Source organism: Urocitellus parryii, chromosome 4 (assembly GCF_045843805.1).
Source record: "Urocitellus parryii isolate mUroPar1 chromosome 4, mUroPar1.hap1, whole genome shotgun sequence".
In the NCBI taxonomy this organism is placed as follows: domain Eukaryota; kingdom Metazoa; phylum Chordata; class Mammalia; order Rodentia; family Sciuridae; genus Urocitellus; species Urocitellus parryii.
This window is the reverse complement of record NC_135534.1, coordinates 177,246,842-177,266,959: the sequence shown is the minus strand read 5'-3', so window position 1 is coordinate 177,266,959 and position 20,118 is coordinate 177,246,842. Positions and strand designations below refer to the sequence as shown.

The following is a 20,118-nucleotide window of genomic DNA, read 5'->3' as shown; positions in this document are numbered from 1 at the left end:
ATAAACCCCCATCTCACTCCCCTTTACAAAGTAGGTGAGTGGGCTGTCACTTCACCAGAGAAAGCAGCTCTGCCTCAGCAGAAGGCTGCGAGTGGTCACCGGGGCCCCTGCTTGCTCAGTTGGCCCCATGGTGCAAGTGGGGGGACACAGTTCCTGCTCATCTCCACCCCTCCCTGGGCCCTCTGTCCCTCAGCAGTGCCTCTTCTGGGAGCCTCACGCTCCAAGCCTCCGATGTCTCTTTTTTTCTCATTTGTGCTTGTCCATGGTGAGAAGCTGCTGGACACCTGCTGTTGGACAGACGGGCTGCCTGGCCTTGGGATGAAGGAGCAGGCTGTCTCAGACTCCATCTCCTGCCTGCCATGGGAGGCCTGGGCCTACAGTGGGCCGGCAAACAGCACACCTTGTTGGGGCCTGAGCAGTACAGAGCAGGACAGCTCAGAAGGTCAGCCACAAAGACAAGATGTTTTAGAGGTGGAGTGGCAGATAACACTTCAGGACAGTGTCATGCGCTCGACGGTTTTTTTGCACTCCTGTTCTGGGAACCCAGAAGAATGGCAAAAATGAGAGCCAGGCTGAAGTGGGAGGCAGACTAGACCCAGGTTGGCACTTTAAAAGGTCTTGGGGCTTCACATCACGGAATAGGGGTGACACAGTGAGATAACGATCACTGAAGTTCTGAGAGAAGAGGAGCCAGGAAAGGCTTCCAAGGAGTTGAAGCTTGACTGAAGCCTTGAAAAATAAGCAGGCCAGCTGGACACAGGGTTGCACGCCTGTAATCCCAGAGGCTCGGGAGGCTGAGGCAGGAAGATTATGAGTTCAAAGCCAGCCTCAGCAAAAGCGAGGTGCTAAACAACTCAGTGAGACCCTGTCTCTAAGTAAAATACAAAATAGGGCTGGGGATGTGGCTCAGTGGTCAAGTGTCCCTGGGTCAAGTGTCCCTGAACTTAATCCCTGGTATTAAAAAAAAAGAAGCAGACCAGGAGGGAGGAGCTCCCTGGGCAGAGGAGGATAGGACCAGCCTGGTTGTCCTGGGGACCTCCCAGTTCATAGGTGCTGAACTGATGTCTGGGTTGGATCCTGAGGTCTATGCAGAGATGGGGAAGTTAGAAGGGAGGGCTTTGAGGTGGAGGGACAGCTATGCCATGGCCAGAGATGGAGAGAGTAGCCAGCATGACTGGCTTCACAGGCTTCCAGAGGGTGATTGACATATGCCTGGGACACAGAATCAGCCTCAGAACAGGGCACTTGCAGGAGGTGAGACCTGAGCCCAGCCTTGAAGGCTTCTGGGTGTTACAAAGAGGAGCTCCAAGGGAAGTCATTGCTGGTGGGTGGGGAACGGTGCCGACCTTGGGCCAGGGCAGGCACATCAGTGTCATTCTGAATCTGTCCAGCACTCAGGGGCTGGGAACCAGCCAATGTCCTAGAGATAAGGGTTATAGAGTCTGGTCCAAGTGTTCCTGGCCTACCAGTTATTTCAAAGAACTACTGCTCTGTTTAAGTACCTCTCTCAGAATTCCACTGGCCATCTGTATACAGGATTACAGAACTGTGCACGCATGAAGGTCTGGGACCTGGCTTGGGGACCCTCTGCAGGGCCACCCTCCCCAATGCTGATTTTCCTCTCCTGAGCTCCAGCACAGCTTGAGAGTTGTGAGCCAGAAATGAACCTAGAAAGCTCCACTTAGGTGTGAGGGAAGAGGTGGGATTCAGATCCTCCTGAGGGCTGACAGCTCAGAGTCCTGTAGACAGGTGGCCACAGCTGCTTCAGGAGGCCTCCCTGCCCCACTGGCCTGTGGACCACAGCCGACTGTGGGCACAGAATGGCGGCAGTCACTGCAGCACGGACACTTCAAAACACCCATTTCAGGTGGCCCACCAGGTAGAAACCCCCCACCCCCACTGTGCATTCCACTTAGACAGCAAGAGCTTCCTGGTGAGCCTGTAAGAGGAACTGGTTGCTAACAAGACTCCCAGGAAACAATGGCCCCTCCTGAAGAATTGCCAGTGAGCCAGCTGGGTGCTGAAGGACGTCAGCTCAAGACGATGATTTGGGTCCTAGGTCCCTTCTGGAAGTCAGAAGGAAGCGAGCTCAGTGTGCTCGAGGGTCCTAGCCAGATGGTAACCTCCTCCACAGAGTAGACTGCGGGGAGGGCGTTGGCCAGCTCCCCCCGGGCACGGGAAGAGGGTCCCTGCAATGCGTGGTTTGTGTTTTCCAGAGAGCTCTGTCCCTCTCATCTGGAGCTCTCCTGTTCTCTCTGCTCCCTGGCTCCCCAGAGTATTCTCTTCACATTCATTCACATACACTGTCAGTGAAAAGCGAGCCAGGCAGGACCCACCCCAGTGCAGGGTGAATAGGATTTTAACAGCCTTTAGGGTGACAGGAGTCTCCTCGGAGGCCCTGTCCTCCCCCAGGCTGGGAGCACAGTGAGACCACTGCCTTTTCACAGACTGGTCAGCCCTCAGCCGGAGTTGGTGGTAAAACCTGGACAAGCAGAGCCCCTTTTAATCAGGGGCTAGGGGGACTATCCCCACATCAGGCCTGGAGGCCACAGGGAGGGGCAGCGCCAGGGGAAGACTTGCACCCCAGAGAGTTTGGGGATTCCTGGGGAGGGTGCCGCTGTGAGGCTTCTCACTCCTTTGTCTCTTCAGGAGGAGGAGGATGAGCAGGAGTCTCCTGGTCATGTGGCCTGTGGCTGGTGCCTCCGCAGGGGACATGAGTGAAATCTGAAGTGCGGTCTGTGCTGCGGCAGCTGTAACCTGACAGCTGCCGCCCTCCCCGCCGGCTCTTCCCGGCCTCGCTTCCCCCAGGCCTGAGCGAGGAAGCCTATCTGGCAGCAACGGCTCAGCTGTCACACCACATCAGTTGCAGGTCCCCAGCTCGAGGAGACGTGCCAAACGCTAGCGGATGATACACTTAGTGAAACCTGCAGGAAGGGCCTGGTTCCAGATATTAGAGGGTCCCAGGTATTAGAGGCCACTCCCTTCCCATTGGCTCTGGCTGATGCCATGCAGAGCCGTCGTGCTTCTGAACCCTGGAGTCAGATCACGTCTTCCCAGAACCTTGTCGCCAGTGCAGGGTCTTTCCTTGAGGGGGGTCAATATCAAAAATAGAAGTGCGGTAGAAGTTGATTCTATTGAAAGGCTCTGGACGTGACTGATGCCACATAGGAAAGATGAAACTCGATGTCCTCTCCCTGTGGACTTCCACTATTGACCACGCGTCATTTATACCAGATGTCAAGTCAGGAATACAGCTGTGCATCCGCACACAAGCATGTATATTCCTCTCTAATACGGAACATCTGCACGGGGTCTTATGCCTTACAAGCCTCTTTTCTATCCTTTGTCTGGTTTTATTTTATAACAGCCCCATGAAGTCGATATTGATATTCTCCCCACCCCCCGGCGGAGGCTGCAGAGGCTCTCCTGAGCAGGTCCTCCACCAGAGGCACAAGCTGATGAATGGCAGCACGAAGGTCTGAACCTACGTGCCCAGTCAGGTTTCAGAAAGTGCTTATAGGCATGTTGAATCACCAGCATATTCCATACCTAGAACCGAGGGGAAGTCATTAATAATTGGAATCGTATTTGCATTTATTCTGCCATAAACAGGATTGAATGAGAGGCGGGGCAGAAGATAATAACATCTGTGAGCTGGTGCTTCTCGTTTCTTACTCACCGAGGCCTGCTGACATTATTTGGCTGTGGAGCTGTGAGATGCCCAGAGAGGTTGCCAGGCCCCCACCTGGGAGGTGGCCAGCTGAAAATCCAATACAGGCCCCATGGACACCTTTACTTGTTGATGTTAGTGTGGCTACGATCATTTATAAATAAAAACATGAAAAAAGCAATATATAAAAGGGTTATTTAGTAAATAAATGAGCCACTAAGGTCAGTCGGCACCTAAAGTTTGGTCCCTTTGCACACCAGGAAGATGCTGGGGAGAGGGGTGCTGTCTAGGATCTGCTGGCAGGAGCTGGGGCCAGGCTCTGGACCCCCAGACCAGGTTCCACCCACCCATTGCCACCCCAGGGGTCTTGGCTTCAGACAAGCCTTCGTGTTCCAGACTTTCTTTACGTATTTGGAATGTTCTTGGGGTTGATCTCAGTTCTGTCGCCCGGTTTCCTGTTGGAAGACAACCTTAATTCCGGAATGCGGGCAGGCCCTTCCTAACAGGCATGACTGCAATCTCAGGCTCATATCAAAAATTCCTTCTTCCTCAATGGCGAGTCCACATTCGTACTCTCAGTTATTTTTAGGTGGGAACTTTGTGTTTTCTTTTCCTCCCACTCTGGCCTCCCTGCCTCTGGCTGGCCTTACCCTTTCTGTCTGGCAGTGGCATTAGAGCTGCCTTGTTTTTAGCTGGGCTTGGTTTTTCTTCCCGTGACTTCCTTTTCTCTCTAATTTAATGCACACACTTGTACACTCAAGATAGACCTCCTTCCCCGTCTCCCAGACGTAATCCAGAACACAAGTGCTAAGGCTCATCTCCAGGAAAAAAGGAAGAAGCAGCATCTCTAGCAAATCTCCAGGATCTCCTTGTAACAGGCTGCTGCTTGTCATTTTATTAAAGTTCCTTCACCTGTCACTCACCTCCTGCTGCCGACTCCTGGCTGAGACACTTGAATGTACACACCTGATAGAAATGCTTCTGACGTCACATGCAACATGCAGAGGAAACCCATGGGAGGTGGGTCCCAGGGGCTGGGGCATTCGGCTGCCAGAGGGCTTGGGGAGTGTGTCTGGGCACTCACGCTGCCGGGCTCCCAGACCCCATTCTACCTCTGGTGCCAGTGGCATTTGATGCTGACTCTGCGCACCTCATAGATGACACTTGCTGTCAGACTCCTGGCTGATGAACTAACCGTGCTGGAGTTGACCCTGTGTGTGGTGTCAGGGCATCAGTGAGAATCCAGCCTAAAATTTGGTGAAGCAGGCCTGAGGGAATGTGACCCCCCACACTCCACCCCATCTTGTCCCCAAACAAGGGAAAAAGTACAGAGTTGAGGGACCAACCCAACGCTTCCTTAGAAGTCAACACAGGTGCCCAGTCGGGACCCAGTGAGTGACAGTGAACTAGTGAAGTGATCTGTGTGTCCAGAGCTCCTCCTCCTTCACCTAATGAGCCGAGAGGGTTCAGGGCTCAGAGTCCATCTCCCGAAGCTCTCTTCTTGTGTGGGAATCTGGCCTCCTGTCAGTCTGGATTAGAACGTCTCATGCTGCTGTAATCCCTCTGATCCCTCCTCAAGGAGCCACCTGTCGGAGGCAGCCTCCTCTGGAGGCATCAAGGGCCCGACCTCCTTCATCCCAAGCACACCCGCCCCCCACAGGGCAACCTGCTCGTTGTCATCCACCTTAGGGTATTTTTTGGTACAGGGCTTGCTGATCAAACTTGGACAGTGGGGATTACCTTGATTTGTGACTTTGAAAGGGTTATCAGGCCTTGGAGAGGGTGGGGACCCTATGCAGTAAAGCCAGGGGTGCCAAAAAGGGATTAGACCTGTCCACATAGCTGTGTTTAGGGGAGAGCTTTCCCCATTTGCAGTGCCAAGACTAACTACCGTCCTTTGTGTGTGGAGACATCTAGTGCATGCCTGCAATCCCAGCTACTTGGGAACAGGAACACAAGTTTGAGGCCAGCCTCAGCAAGACCCTGTCTCAAAATTTAAAAAAAGAAAAGAAAGGGCTGGGGATGTGGTTCAAGTGGTGACGCGCTCGCCTAGCATGCGTGAAGCACTGGGTTCGATTTTCAGCACCACGTAGAAACAAAGATATTGTGTCCACCTAAAAGCTAAAAACTAAATATTTTAAAAAGAAAAGAAAAAAGGAATGGGGATGTAGCTCTGTGCTAAACGTTCCCTGGGTTCAGTCTGTACCAGGAGGAGAAAATCCAGAGCTTCCATGGATGACTGGAGACATTGTGGGCATGTTCTAGTTAAAATGTACACCTTGGGGTGGAAAAACAAAACCCAGCCTGGTGGCCACGCCTGTGATCCCAGCAGCTCGGGAGGCCGAGGCAGGAGGATTGTGAGTTCAAAGCTAGCCTCAGCAAAAGCAAGGCCCTAAGCAGCTCAGGGAGACCCTGTCTCTAAATAAAAACAAAATAGGCCTGGGGGTGTGGCCCAGTGGTTGAGTTCCCCTGAGTTCAACAAAACACAGTTTGCTCCAGACTTCATTTCCTAAACTTTGAATGTGTAAGCGTCACATGATATGAAAAGTATTTATAAATAATCCCAAAACAGAAGCTGTGGATCCAAAGCATGTCCCTCCAGAATGTGAAGTAGATGGCAAGTGACTCTGTGGCCACAGTGCGAGCTCAGACTTTGACAAAAGCGGATACAGGATATAGTTCATCCTGGCACCAACGTGCCACCTTAGCACTCTGCTCTTCCTGCCTTGGCCTCAGTTTCGTCATCTCTCCTGGGGTCAATGTGAAACTCTTGGCTGAAGGAACAACAGAAACAGTAATGTAAAGCTCAGCACTGGCTTGGGAGAGACACTTCGCGAGTGCTGTTATGAACCACGAGAGAGGGGACAGTCTTCTGAGGCTATATTTGCAGCTTCTTTTAAAAATCTGTGTCATTGCCAGGCGCAGTGGTGCATGCCTGTAATCCCAGTGGCAAAAAGTGAAGCACTAAGCAACTCAGTGAGACCCTGTCTCTAAATAAAATACAAAATAGGGCTGGGAATGTGGCTCAGGAGTTGAGTACCCCTGAGTTCAATCCCTGGTACCAAAAAATAATTTTTTTTGTTGTTTCATCATTACATTTAAAATAGGTGCTAATTGTTTAAAAAAGGAAAAACCTACATGCTCTGGGTAAGAAAATGCAGCCTACAGACATACAGGGACTAAAAAAGGGAACCCTCTCCAGAAACCGGGACCATTCATAATTTGTGTATTCTTAACCCTTTTCCCACCTGCTTACAAAAATCATCCTTTTCTGCCTAAACATTGCTCATCACAGGTCTTGTCCGAGGGCATTCGTTCTTTTGAATGGTTCTCCAGTGTGACTAGCACAGTGTGCTCAGTCCTTCTCCTATTCAGAGTGAACATCCGTGAGCATTATTTCTGCATGTGGGTCTGGATATTTTTAGAAGCAGAACTCCAGGCCATACGGTATTTAATTTTTGTTAGATCTACCAATTTTACCTCTGAAAAGGCCATTTCCAGTTTATATTCCCTCCAGCCGTCTATGGGTATGGTTCTCTTCCTAGAAGAGACAAATATTTTTAAAATATTTTTTCTGCGCTAAATTCAGAATGTGCAAGAGGCTGTTTGTTTATGTTGTTCCTTCAGCCAGTATTTGCAGAGCATCTGTGGAGCCAGGTTCTATGCTAGGAATGGCAGGGGGTGTGTCAGGATGGATTAGACTTGAACTCCACCCTTAGAACTGGGGGTGGGGGTGGAGCTGAGCATGCACAATGCCAGAAAGTGACAGGAGTCTCAGGGTCGGGGAGAGACAGATGCCTGGGAAGGTGTTGGATTCCTCTTTGAGCCCCTGCACTGCCTCTAGCATTCTGTGGGGACTCAGTATCCTGTGTCCCTAACTGAACAGAAAATGGGTCTTGGCTCTCTGGGGCAGCAGGGTTTCAGGTCAGGTCCCTGGGAGGCCACCAGTTGGAAGAGGCTGCCATCACAGAGAGGTAGGCTCTCTCTGCTTGCTCTCATGTTCTAGAAATTGATGCACCTTTTGTACGATATTGAATACCTGAAGGACACTTTTTCGGGGCCCTCAGGAAGAGCTGTACGTGTATCTGTGTGTTTATTTATTGCTCTAGTACAAGCTCTTCATTCTATCCAGGTGTGTCCTTCGTTTTACGCCATTCTTGGGTGCGCTGGGTGCTGGGTGGATGGTGTTGGATGGAACAGCTGTCATAGGAAAGAGCCCCTTGAGAGGACTGTGAAGGGTGGCACTTCTCAGGTCCCGGTTCTTACTTGTAGCACGCTCCACCCACCTTCCCCTTTCCCACTATTCTGTAAGACAGACAAATAAAAAAAATGCTTCGTAGGGTTTTTGGTGCTGTGACACCGTGACCTACAAGACAGTTGAGTTGGAAAAGCCAGGAGGGTAAGAATTGTAAAACTCCTTACTCAGGAACTGTGCGGATTTCTTACCCCATGACTTTGGCAAGTCCCCTTCATTCTGATGTTCCTGTTTCCACTATTAAGTGAGGATGCCATCGCTACCTACGAGGACCCTTCTGCAGCCAGTGGTTATAAGGACCACATAATGCAAAGGGTCGCGTGGACTGTGAAGTGCTGTTTGGGAGGAGAGAGTGCTGCCCTTTATTCTTTTTTGGTTAGATTTGGGTTGGACCTTGACAGATGGTCCCTCCTGGGCCAGCTGTGGGTCCCCACTAAGATCCTTGGACTCATAGTGGCTTTGCTTAAGTCTCGAAGGTGGAATTGCATATCCTTCTCAAGAATCTTCTTTTGGGGGCTGGGAATGTGGCTCAGCGGTAGCGCGCTTGTCTGGCATGCGTGCGGCCCAGGTTCAATCCTCAGCACCACATACCAACAAAGATGTTGTGTCCACCGAGAACTAAAAAAAAATAAATAAATATTAAAAATTCTCTCTCTTTCTCTCTCTCTCTCTCTCTCTCTCTCTCTCTCTCTCTCTCTCTCTCTATCTCTATCTCTCTCTCTCCTCTCTCACTCTCTCTTTAAAAAAAAAAAAAAAAAAAGAATCTTCTTTTGGACTGCTTGCCTCACTCTTTGGGATCAAGTAAAGTGGTGTGTCTGCCCTGATGGTGATAGAAAGGTTTCCTTATAGACCCAGCTCTCTGGGTTGATCTGCTGTTGTCAGAAACTGGGTTTCCTAAGAAGGGAACGGTTAAGCAGCCCTTCCAAGGCCCACATGCTAGGTGTGTGGTGAAGGACTTCACAGAAGTTTGTATTAATGGGAGTTCTCTAGAGAAGCAGACCAGTAGGGAGAGAGAGAGAGAGAGAGACCGAGATTTATTTTAAGGAATTGACTCTCATATGACAGAGGCTGGCAAGTCCCAAGATCTGCAGGTGAGTTGGCAAGCTGCAAAGTCAGTGGTGTACTTCAAGTCCAAATTTGGATGCATGGAATCTGAATCAGTGGTGTAGTTCAAGTCCAAAGGCAGGAAGAAAGCTAATGTCCCCGTTCAAAGGCAGACAGGCAGAATTCTCTTTTACTCAGGGAAGGGCTGGCATTTTTTGTTCTATGCAGGGTCTTCAATGGATTAGATAAGGCCTACCCACACAGTGGGGGCACAGCAATCTGCTCACTCCACCAATTTCAGTATTGGACCTATCCAAAAATACTCTCACAGACTAACGTTCATCCTAACATCTAGGCATCCCGTAGGCCAGCCAAGTTGACACAGATGAACTACCCCAGATGGGAAAGCGCAGCTGGGAGTGGAGTGGAGCTTCTCACTGGGCAGTGTTCCTTTTGCATATTATGACTGTATCTTGAAGTGGTTTGCTGAGGGTGGTAGGGATGCTGAGGCCAGCGACCCCCATGCTGGTAGGGTAGGTGCTCTCCCGTATGCCTCCTGCCTCCTTCCAATGGTGGAGCCACAGCACTTGAACCAGGAAGCCCTCTGTGAACACCTGCTATTCATGGAACCAGACTGAGTGAGAAAGGCCCCTGAGATCATCTGGTTCAACCCCTCTGCCTCACCTGGGAGAGATCTGAGCCCCATGGAGCAGGCAGTTGGCCAAGGTCACACAGCCGGTGAGCGGAGAGCCAGGCTGGTCCTGGGCCAGCAACCTCAGTGCTGCTGTCCAGAAGGCTGAGTTGTCTCTGGGTCCCTAGGGGGATTAGTTGCTCCCTTGAAGAAGTTCCAGGGTAGGGAAGCTGGGCAGAGAGCTTGCCAGATCTCAGCAGGTTGCTTCCGCTGGGGCAGCTGCTCTGAGCATGGGGGCTTGATGCCAACATCACCCCCCGCGGTATGAGACAGTGACCCCATGACCAGCCCTGGGTGTACAGGTGGGGTTGACCTGTATAGCTAGGAAACATGACAGGTGGCGAGGGTGCTTTAATATAAGTGACCAGGGCCATCAGGTACAAGTGAGGTGAAGAATTATGCTTGGCTCTGCCCTGGGAAGTGGTCCCCTGCACCAGCTACCAGTTTAACCACTGGCTTAGTGCCAGCCTGCAGCTTGTCTTGGCCGCCCCTGTGCAGCATCTAGAATGTGCTGAATACCTCCCTGATCGAGAGCTCTCTGCTTGCCTTACAGACTGATTGTAATGATGCCTGGAGGGACCCCCAAGATGGCCCCAGTTACCAGTTTGATAAGCAGACTGTCAGCCAGAGGCAGGAAATGGCTTGCCTGGCATCACTCAGCTCGGTGGACCAGGACCCTCCAGGGTTTGCTTCCCTTACTGACCTGAGCACCAAGTTTGTGTCTTTTTGTTCCTAGTGGAGAGGAGGGAGCACTGACTTGGGCTGGGAAGATGGTGTAGAGGGCCACACGGCCAAGAGCATGGTCTCCAGAGCCGGGCAGCCTTTATCCACAGCTCATTTTGCATTCCACGTGGTACCTCATAGAACTGTCGGGAGAATTAAATAAGAATGCACTTAGCACGTGGGCACCGCTGTGTAATTGAGGCCCAACTCTTCCCACCCCTCTTGTGTAAGCTGCAGGCTTTTATCAGGCAGATGGCAAGGGGCCTTCACATTGTGGATCCTCCAAGGTTTGCTCCAAGGTTCCCTGAGAACATGTAGGTGAAGCTGCTCCATAAGGAGTAAAGCCCCTAGCTATGACTGGTCAGGCATGAAAGCCCGTCCCCCTGTGGCTTCATCACATTAAAGCGGCCCCCAGGCCCCTCTGGAAGCTGAGACCTCACTTTGCCCAGCAGACCGGAAGATTGTATCTGTGGGGTGCTGGCCCTCCGCACAGGTCCACTTGTCAACACTCAGAAACCCAGGCTGGACACAGGTCTGGAAGCCCCTCCTTGGCCTCTTTTTTGCAGCATGAAGAGTCCAGGGACACCCACCCTCTGAGGATTAGGTGCCTGACCCTGGCCCTCATCCCAGGGGGAATGCGTACATCTCCACATCTGGAGGTTGCTCACAGGAGCATGTCCTCTCTCCATCCCTTAGAAAGGTGGAGCCCTAATTTTTCAGAGGGTCTTACCGTGGGATTATATACAACTGAGTACCACACGCACCCCTGCGTGTCCTGCCCACTTGGGGAATTATAATCTACTATAAGGGTTTGCATTAAAGACCTGATTAAGGCTTCTGGTCCCCCCTTTTCCAATTTCCTGCCTTTTAGAGTAGCATCCCTCCTGTGGCTTCCACACTCTCCCTAGCCCAGCTCCAGCCATTTTGGTCGCCACACCCCGTTCCTGATGATGAGCACCAGGCTGAAGGCAGCACAGACTGTTGGTTCTATCTGCTGATCCTCCGGCTTTCCTCTCTCCACAGCTTTCCTCGTGCTTGCCTTGCCTCATTTGCCCTTTGTCCTGGTGACCTCATTTTCAACTATCCAAGCCTTCCTACTCTTCTTGATTTTGTCCTTCTCTATTTGTGATGGTAGGCAGTCCTTCTGTTTCCCTGACCCTAGAGGGCTCTTCTTACACAAGGACCTAAGACTCTGAAATGCTACCACCTTCCTGAAATTTTTCCAATCTCTAGGAAATGGGTTATTTTTTATCCCCACCCGGCTGCCAGTGCACGTACCACTTTTAAGGTGCTTACAACAGTCAGAACTGGAGTATTCCCAGCTGAGCCTCATTTGTCTGAGCCTCAGTTTCTGCATGGGAAATAATACAGTCAAGAATTCAAAATGCTTGTGACAGAAGCATTTTTGGATTTGGGGATTTTTTTGGACTTGGGTATTTGCACTTGTATAATGAGTACCTGCACAGTGTTAGTGTTTCTTGAGGCTGGGACTCAAGTCTAAATATGAAAATGACTTATGTTTCATGTACACCTCATACCCTTTGCCTGAAGATAATTGTGCGGTATTTTAGTATGCCTGCATTTTGACCACGACCAGTTACATGATGTCAAGTGTAGAATTTCCCATTTGTGGCACCCTATAGATGCTCAAAGAGTTTCACATTTTGATTTTTCAGGGATGCTTAATCTACTCCTGCCTCTGTGTGTCTTGAGATTGAGCAGCACTTTACTCCCAATACCCAGGATAGTGCCTGGGACACAAGCAGGTGCTGAGTGACTGGTAACCATTATTAACTCAGTGTTTATGGATGGTGGCATCCTGGTTCTCCTGCCACACCAGCATTCACTGAGGACCCCCAGCTTCACCAAACACTGGGCTGGCACTCAGCACCTGGCTTGGAGCCCAGTGTAGCACACAGTTGGGGCTCTGTGAGTAAGTGAGGAAGAAAAGCAGGCAGACTCCCCACTTGCCCGTGAAGTTGGGTCTTGCAGTCAACCTGGAATCAAAATGCCATCTCCTAAGAAATCGACTCCTTAAAGGGAGACCCAGTCACTCACTTCCCTGGGCTCCTGGAGGAACAGTGACCCCGCCTCAGTGAGTCTCCGCCAGGGACGGCACCAGCTGCTGGGCCTGCAGCCGCCCAGAGTCCTCTGCACGTGAAGGCAGTCGCTGGAAGATGCAGAGTGATGGGCTGGGATAGGACACAGAGGTAATGTCACCGAGAGCCCGTGAGCTCTGGGCCGAGGCCCAAGTGGCCTTTTAAATCCTGATGAAAGCACTTTTGTCATCAGATGCGAGGTCTTTGTCTACCCTCTGGTACTCGAGGCCAGAGGGGCTCGTGAGAAGACTCTGTCCCTGTACAGATGACCAAGGGATGGGAGTAAACCAAGCTTCCCACTCCAGACCCGGGCCTTTCCCTCACCCTCAGGCTGAGCACACAAGAGCAAGCTGGGCAGGTTGGCCAGTAGCAACAGGCCCTGGGCCGCTGCCTGGGGCCCACTCTTCTTGTTCCACACCCCTGCTTCCACAGAGCTCACCCTCTGCTGCCTGGGGTGTTTCTGTGCACGCCTGGAGAGGAGATGGCAAAAGAAGTCTAATTAGTCTTCTGGCTTCTAGACAGCTCCGGAAACCAGACCAGATAGAGGAGGAGGTGGGGCCTTCTGCATGTGTGAGGGCTGGGTTGTCTCCAAGCCTGGTCTCTGAGCTGCCCTGCCCTTGATGGCCCGTAGCGTCCACCCCAAAGGACTCCTGCCGTCCTGTGCTGCCCACCCGCAGCCTCCAAGGGACACCTGAGCTCAGCTGCCTGTTGAAGCACCCCAGTTAGGGGGAGGGTCTTTCTCTAACAGACGTTTGAAACAGTGCAGATGGGAAAAAGCCTCTGACTCCCCTTTGATGTGGTACCCTGGCACTAGGCTGGGTTTTGGCCCATGTCTAATTAGGAACAACCGCCTGCCACTCCCGTGGAGCTCATCACTCGGCCTGAGGTGCCGGGGTGTGCTTTTTAACAGCTCAGAGATCTGCCTGAAATAGACACCCTGCCTCCTGGAGGTTAAAACAAGACAAGCTGATGAAAGAGATGTCAGGAAGTGTGCGAAGAGGCAGAAAAAGCCCTGGTCCAGGCATAAGGGGTCTTTGGGGCCTCTACCCAGCCGCCTTCTTCCTTCCCTAGGCCTCAGTTTCCCCATCTATAAAATGTGATGACTGGATTGAACCAAGACCCCCACCCCCCGCCCCTGTATGTTTCACGTTACTCACAAGCACTGATCCAGAGCTCGACTCCCACGTGGGGGTGTCAGATAGCCAGTGCAGCAGCTAAAAGCAGAAGTTGTGGACCTAGAAATGGAAATAGGCTTAGAGGTTGGTGTCGAACGCTTTCCATTTCCAACTCAGGGTTGGCTGTCAGGTTCCCGTAAGCAGCCTCTGAAGCTCTGGGAGATGAGGCTCTAAGGAAGTCCCCAATAGTGGTGTTTGGAATAATGACATTCACAGAGCGCTTTCTTTGCCCTAAGCTCCCTTCTAAACATTCAGCCTATGTATTTAATCCTCATAGCATCTCTCTGAGATGGGTATAGTTGTCACCTCCCCACACACCAGAGATGAGGAAACTGAGGCAACTTGCTCCAAATCAGACAGGGGCTGGAGCCAAGATACAGGCCAAGCAGTGTGGTGGGTCAGTGTTGTCAGCCCCCGGCCCTGTGCTGTTGACCTGTTAGCTCCTGGACCCAGGCCCTGCCTCCCTCTAGGTGGTCAGTGTGGGGCTGCCCTGGTCCAGTATGCAGCCCTTCCTGCCCTGGCCAGGACTCTGTGTCTCATCTGCTCACAACCTTGTCATCTTGGGCACAGGTCCACTGTGACTGTGCTTCTGTGTAGAAGTCAGATGGGTGGAGATGCTGGTGACATGGCCGGGCATGCCGACCCCTGGCAGAGTAGAGGTTTCGCAGGCTGGAAGTGAGGCAGGGCCTGAGAATGGAGGCCTCCGAGGGCCACGCATCCCCACTGAGCTCTGCCACTCTATGATCTGGAGCTGCCGTAGATTCCCAGGCAAGCCTAGCTGGGAAAATTAGAGGTGAGGGGCCTGCAGGCTAGCGTCTGTCATTTCCAGTGAGGTTCCTTCCCAGCTGTGCCGTCTGCTCCCCACTCAGCTCCACCCTGCCCAGAGGCTCTAGGGCAGGTAGGTCTCTTTGGTCTCCGGGGGTGCTGTCCCTCAGCATTTGAGGCCTCATAGAAACCTGCGTCCTCTGCCGTAGCTTTGTCTTCCACTGGGCATCTAGAAACCCCCAGCCCTTGAACAACCCACGTATACCTCGTGCTTCTGGTCCCCTGGACCTCAGCCCCGTCTTCCTCCAGCCTGGGCCCATTGTCTCTGCCGTACCACAGAACCATGACCTCGGGTCTACATTGTCTGCAGCCTTCCCAGGCTCCCCCAGCCGAGAGCTGCCTCTTTTTGAGATTGTAGATTCAAGTCTGCTCTCATCAAGGAGCCTAGGTGTGTCTGCCCTCTCTGACTGAGGGTCTCAGCCTCCCTAACCTCGGCCACTTAGTGTAGAGAGGATTGCCTGTGAGCACAGTGGATGCATGTGCCGCCAGAGAAGGCCAGGGGCACCAAGACGGGCACGCCTCAGCTTCCCGGACAGTGAAGCCATGTTTCCTTTTTCTGTTCCCAAAGAGTTGGTTAAAAAAAAGATTAAAAAAAAAAATCATGTTTTTCTAGTCTTCTTGCTGATAAAAGACATTTATCTTGAAGTGTACTACTGTGTGTCTTTTCACTTAGATGTGTGCCCGTCAACTTTTGAAATGCAGGTTAGAGTTTGTTTGTAATAAAAGAAAAGTGCATGTCTGTAACAAGACCAGGAGAATAGGAATCAAAATGTATTACCCATGTCCAAAATCCATTCCAAGTTTCCTATCAGCCAAAGCAAAAAGGGAAGCATATAGTAGAAACTTTTTCATTCAGGCAGGAGTACAGAATAATACGTTGGAAGACAGTTTGACAATTTTTTACCAATCTAAACATACTTTTTAATGGTCCTAGACACTGAACCCAGAGACTCTTATGAGCTAGTAATTGACCTACCCCGTACTTTTAACAAAGAAGTACGTAGACAAAGAAGTTAAAAATTTTATGTCTACGTTAAAATCTGAATGTGCATCTTTACAGTGATTTTATTTGTAATTGCCAAAACTTGGAAACAGCCAAGATATCCTTGATCAGGTGAATGGGCAAATAAACTCCGGTACATCCAGCAATGGAATATTATTGAAATGTTAAAAAAAAAAAAAAATGAGCGACAGGTGTGGTGGTGCATGCCTGTAATCCCAGCAGCTGAAGAGGCTGAGACAAGAAGATCATGAGTTCAAATCCAGCCTAGCAAAAGTGAGGTGCTGAGCAACTCAATGAGACCCTATCTCTAAATAAAATATAAAATGGTACTGGGGATGTGGCTCAGTGGTTGAGTGCCCTTGAGTTCAGTCCCTAGAGCTATCGAAACTAAAATGTATATCACTTAGAGAAAGAAGCCAGTCTGAAAAGGCTACATACTGTGGTTCTACCTGTGTGACATCCTGGAAAAGGATCAACTATGGAGATGGTTTAAAAAAATCAGTGGTAGCCAGGGGTTAGGGAGGAGAGAGCAACAACTAGGCAGAACACCTTATAAATGCTTCATGTGACAATATGATGTGACAATACATGTCATGCATTATGCATTTGCCCATAGAATGTGCAGCATTCTATTGCAGTACACCCTAATGCAAACTAGAGACTGGGGTGATATTGATGCATCCATTGTAACAAACTGGCATTACCAGTCTGGGGGGGGGGGCACTGACCACGGAGAAGGCCGTGCATGTGTGGAACAGAGGGTATGTGCAGTTAGTATAGCTTGTTGCTTGTGGAGTGGGGAGTCTCTAAATCCTGTCACATCCACTCAAGAGGCTGCTCATCCAAGCCAAGCTGGTCCCAGCTCCCCACCCCCCCGGCTCTGTCTGCTCTCTTCCCCAGCCCTTGTCTTCTCCACGGCCACCAGCTTTCCTGGTAAATATGCCCAGGCCAGTTCTTATGCTCCCTCCAGTTCTAACATTTTCTGATTCTGAAGAAAGTGCCTTCTTTTCCATTTTTTTCCCCCATGTTTCGTTCCACTTGAAAACCTTTCTACTCCAGAGGTCAACAGAAATCCCCACCCTGTCAATTTAATGTTTCTGCTCGCTGCCTAAGAGGCATGAAATCACTGCCTGCCATCCAGTATTAAAGGTCATTTTCCACGAATGTGTAGATGGCCATATCCAGATAACTCATGACTTACAACATATGGTCACTAGCTCCCCTATTACATCAGCCTTGGGACCGTCCCAGAGGGGTCTGGCTAACAAGGTGGACAGGCCTGGTCACTAGGCAGGAGACAGCAATGTGTGGTGAGCTGGCCTGTCCCACAAGGTGGCTCTTGGCCAGCCCCTCCAGAGAAGCTACTCCCCGAATGAGCCTTTTCCCAGGGAAAGACTGCTGCTTCCAAGACACAAACAGCTCCTGGAGACCCGGCCTGCTTAACATCACATTTACTTTCTGTCTTAATTACATTTTTTTCCTTTGTAGCATCTTTATTCATTATTTACAGCTTTCAAAAATAATTATGCAATAATCCCTTCCCTGCACAGTAGCTGTTTACCTTCCTGTATCGGGTTTTCAGCTCTTTATTCGTGTGTGTCTGTACTTAACGACATTGCTGTCACCAGAGTTTGGATATTATGAGCAAAATGTGCCGTGCTGCTTTTGAGCAATTCCTAAGCAAGGAACAGAATTCCCTTTGGGGCATTGTTCACATTGCCCAGGACTTGTTTAGAAAGCTCACATTACATACTTTTGCCCTCACACATAAACAATTTTGTATTTTACTTTTTAGTTTAGCATAATTTCATGCACGTCTTCCCATGTAGCTACATTATCTTCCAATTTATCATTTTAATGACTACTTAATATTCCATCCAGTTAACGCGCCATAATTTACTTAACTGTTCCCTGTTGTTGGGTCCTTAATGAAAATTTGAATTCACCATGTAATACAGGAGGAGGCTTGTTTTAATGATTGCCATTATAACATCCCCTGTCTTAACTGCATGCCATTACAAACCCAGCTTTGGTGAGGCACAGATGCTTTCAGAACCATAAATCCTGCTTGAGAGGTATAGCACAAGTCCCTCTGATTTAATAGCTAATCTGTTCGCAGCACATGCTTTCCTTTTTGGTTGATATTTACGTGGAATATCGCCTCTTCTGAATATTATGTAATGCCGAACTGTCTGGCATTTTCCTCCAGGTTCTTTGTCACTGGCGACAGGGACTTTTGTAAATTAGCTAGAATTTAGGGGTAAAAAGTGGTGTCTTGGGCTGAGGTTAGAGCTCAGTTGGTAGAGTGCTTGGCTCACATGCACAAGGCCCTGGCTGGGTTCAATCCCCAGCATACACAAAAAGGTGGTGTCTGCCCATCAGTTCTCCATCTACATGCACAGAATACCTGGACCTGGAGCCAGGCCCTGGGAGGGATCCAGCAAAGGCTTCCCTTGGATTGAATGGCAATGCACACGAGAAGTGCTTTGTAAATGATAGTGTTCCAAATGTTTGCTGTTTCTGCCTGTGGAGAGTAAAGAGAAAAGTGGTTTCCCAGCTCAGCCCCTTATCATCTGCACCCCCACTATTCCCATCCCGAGGGTCCTCAGCCTTGAATCCTCCAGCAGAAGGCTAGACTTCACCTCTCAGAACAGGAGGAGAATACTGCAGAGGACAAGGAGCCCTCCAAAGTATTAAGTAGAAGATCAAGTAGTTTGGTAGATGAGTGATTTACAAAGTTGTCTACGGTACTTTACAGTTGGTCCTCACTTTAAAGTGACATAGTACTACCATTTTATAGCTCTTCCTTTCTCTTTCTCCCTCTGTAAAAAATTAAAATAAAATACAATAAAAAACGGGGTGGGGGTGGACATCATGCTCAACTAATAAATGATCCCTGTTTATTTGTAGGACACAATAAAAACCATGTTTTAGCCAGGCATGATGACACACTCCTGTAATCCCAGTGGCTCAGGAGGCTAAGACAAGAGAATCACAAGTTCAAAGCCAGCCTCAGCAATGGCAAGGCGCTAAGCAACTTGGTGAGACCCTGTCTCTAACTACAATACAAAATAGGGCTTAAGATATGGCTCAGTGGTCGAGGACCCCTGAGTTTAATCCCCAGTACCAAAACAAAACGTTTTAGCCAGGCACAGTGATGCACCCCTGTAATCCAAGCAACTCAGGAGGCTGAGGCAGGAGGATTGCAGATTCATGGCTAGCCTCAGCAACTTAGTGAGGCCCTGGACAATTTAGTGAGACCTTGTCTCAAAGTAAAAAATAAAAAGGGATGGAGATGCGTGGTTAGTTCAGTGTTTAACCACCCCTGGGTTCAATTCCCAGCACACACACACAAAAACATGCTTTGCAAAGTATGGAACATCTTCTCAGAGGAGACATGATTTTAAGTGGCCTGAGAAACAGCAGGTTTTTCCTGTTTGTTTTCTCCTTTTTTAGAGAGAAGAAATGATTGTTTTCCACAGAGCATCTTCCTGCCAGCCCTCTGACACTTGCAAATCTCCCTTTTCAGCAGAGAGAGAAAGCAAGCCCCAGGCCCTCACAGCAGACAGCGCTACCCAGTAGCTGGTTCTGTTCTCATTCATTCTTTGTATGCTTAGCATCTATTTTTGGCAAAGGATAATGGCTTATGTGATAAAGAGTCTTCTGAAGTGAATTTATTTACTTAACAACATACATAAATAAAAGTGGTAAATAATAACCCACATGGTCCTCGAGCAGCAAAGTCGGTATGTGACTGTTTGAGAAATACCAGGGTAAAGTTCATGAACGCAAACACCACAGGGCATCATTGGCTCCTGTTTCATCAGGGCATTTGTGTGGGGTGGGGAAAGGTTTTTTTATTGTCCCTTTGAGGTGGCCTTGGACCGGAAGGCCCAGCCCAAAAGCAGCTGGCTGCCATCATCCCTGTTTCATGGGCTTCTCTTAGAGGCCTGTTACCCCTGGTTCTTCTGTTGTATCTTTAGGCCGTGGAGCTCTGGTTTGGAGACTGCTTCAGAGTCCTTTAAAGAGCTCACTCTAGGACCCTCACCCCGTCTCCCCACCTTGTACCTGGGACAGCAGAGCAGACAGTGAAGAGCCGTCTGATGAAACATTGCTCAGCCTGTCACAGGACAAATGCCGAATGATTTCACTTGATGGCTGTTCCTGGAGTAGTCAGAGCCATGGAGACCTGGGGGTTGACAGGGAATGGGGAGAGCGGAGATGGGGCAGTCGTGGTTTCACGGGCACAGAGTTTCAGCTTGGGAAGATGAGAAAGTTCTAGAGACAGATGATGGAATGGCTGGCTGTCCAACAGTGTGGACATATTAATGATGCTGAGCTGCATACTTAACAACTAAAATGGTCACTTGTCACATCCATCTCACTGGATAAGAAGCTAAGGTAGGCAGAGAGCACATTGTCTGACAGTCCAGTTGGGCTGCCACAGGGAAGGCCCTCCCTCTCCTGTTTCCACCTCTCAGAGCCGTCAGTTCAAATGCCATCTCTCCTTTGTGCTGCCGTCCCCCTCTCAGGTCCCACACTGCGATCCCTTTGCCCCCGAGTATCATGGTGATTTAGGCACATGTTGTCCCCTGGAAATTTGGGTTTCTCAGGAACAACCTTGGCAGTGAAC

At 50.0% G+C, this 20,118-nt stretch overlaps 1 protein-coding gene across 1 annotated transcript in view; it reads left to right on the top strand.

The window, feature by feature from the left end:
• The window catches only part of Shb (SH2 domain containing adaptor protein B), a 129,024-nt gene that overhangs the window by 60,644 nt on the left and 48,262 nt on the right, over window positions 1–20,118 (top strand). The window lies entirely within an intron of this gene.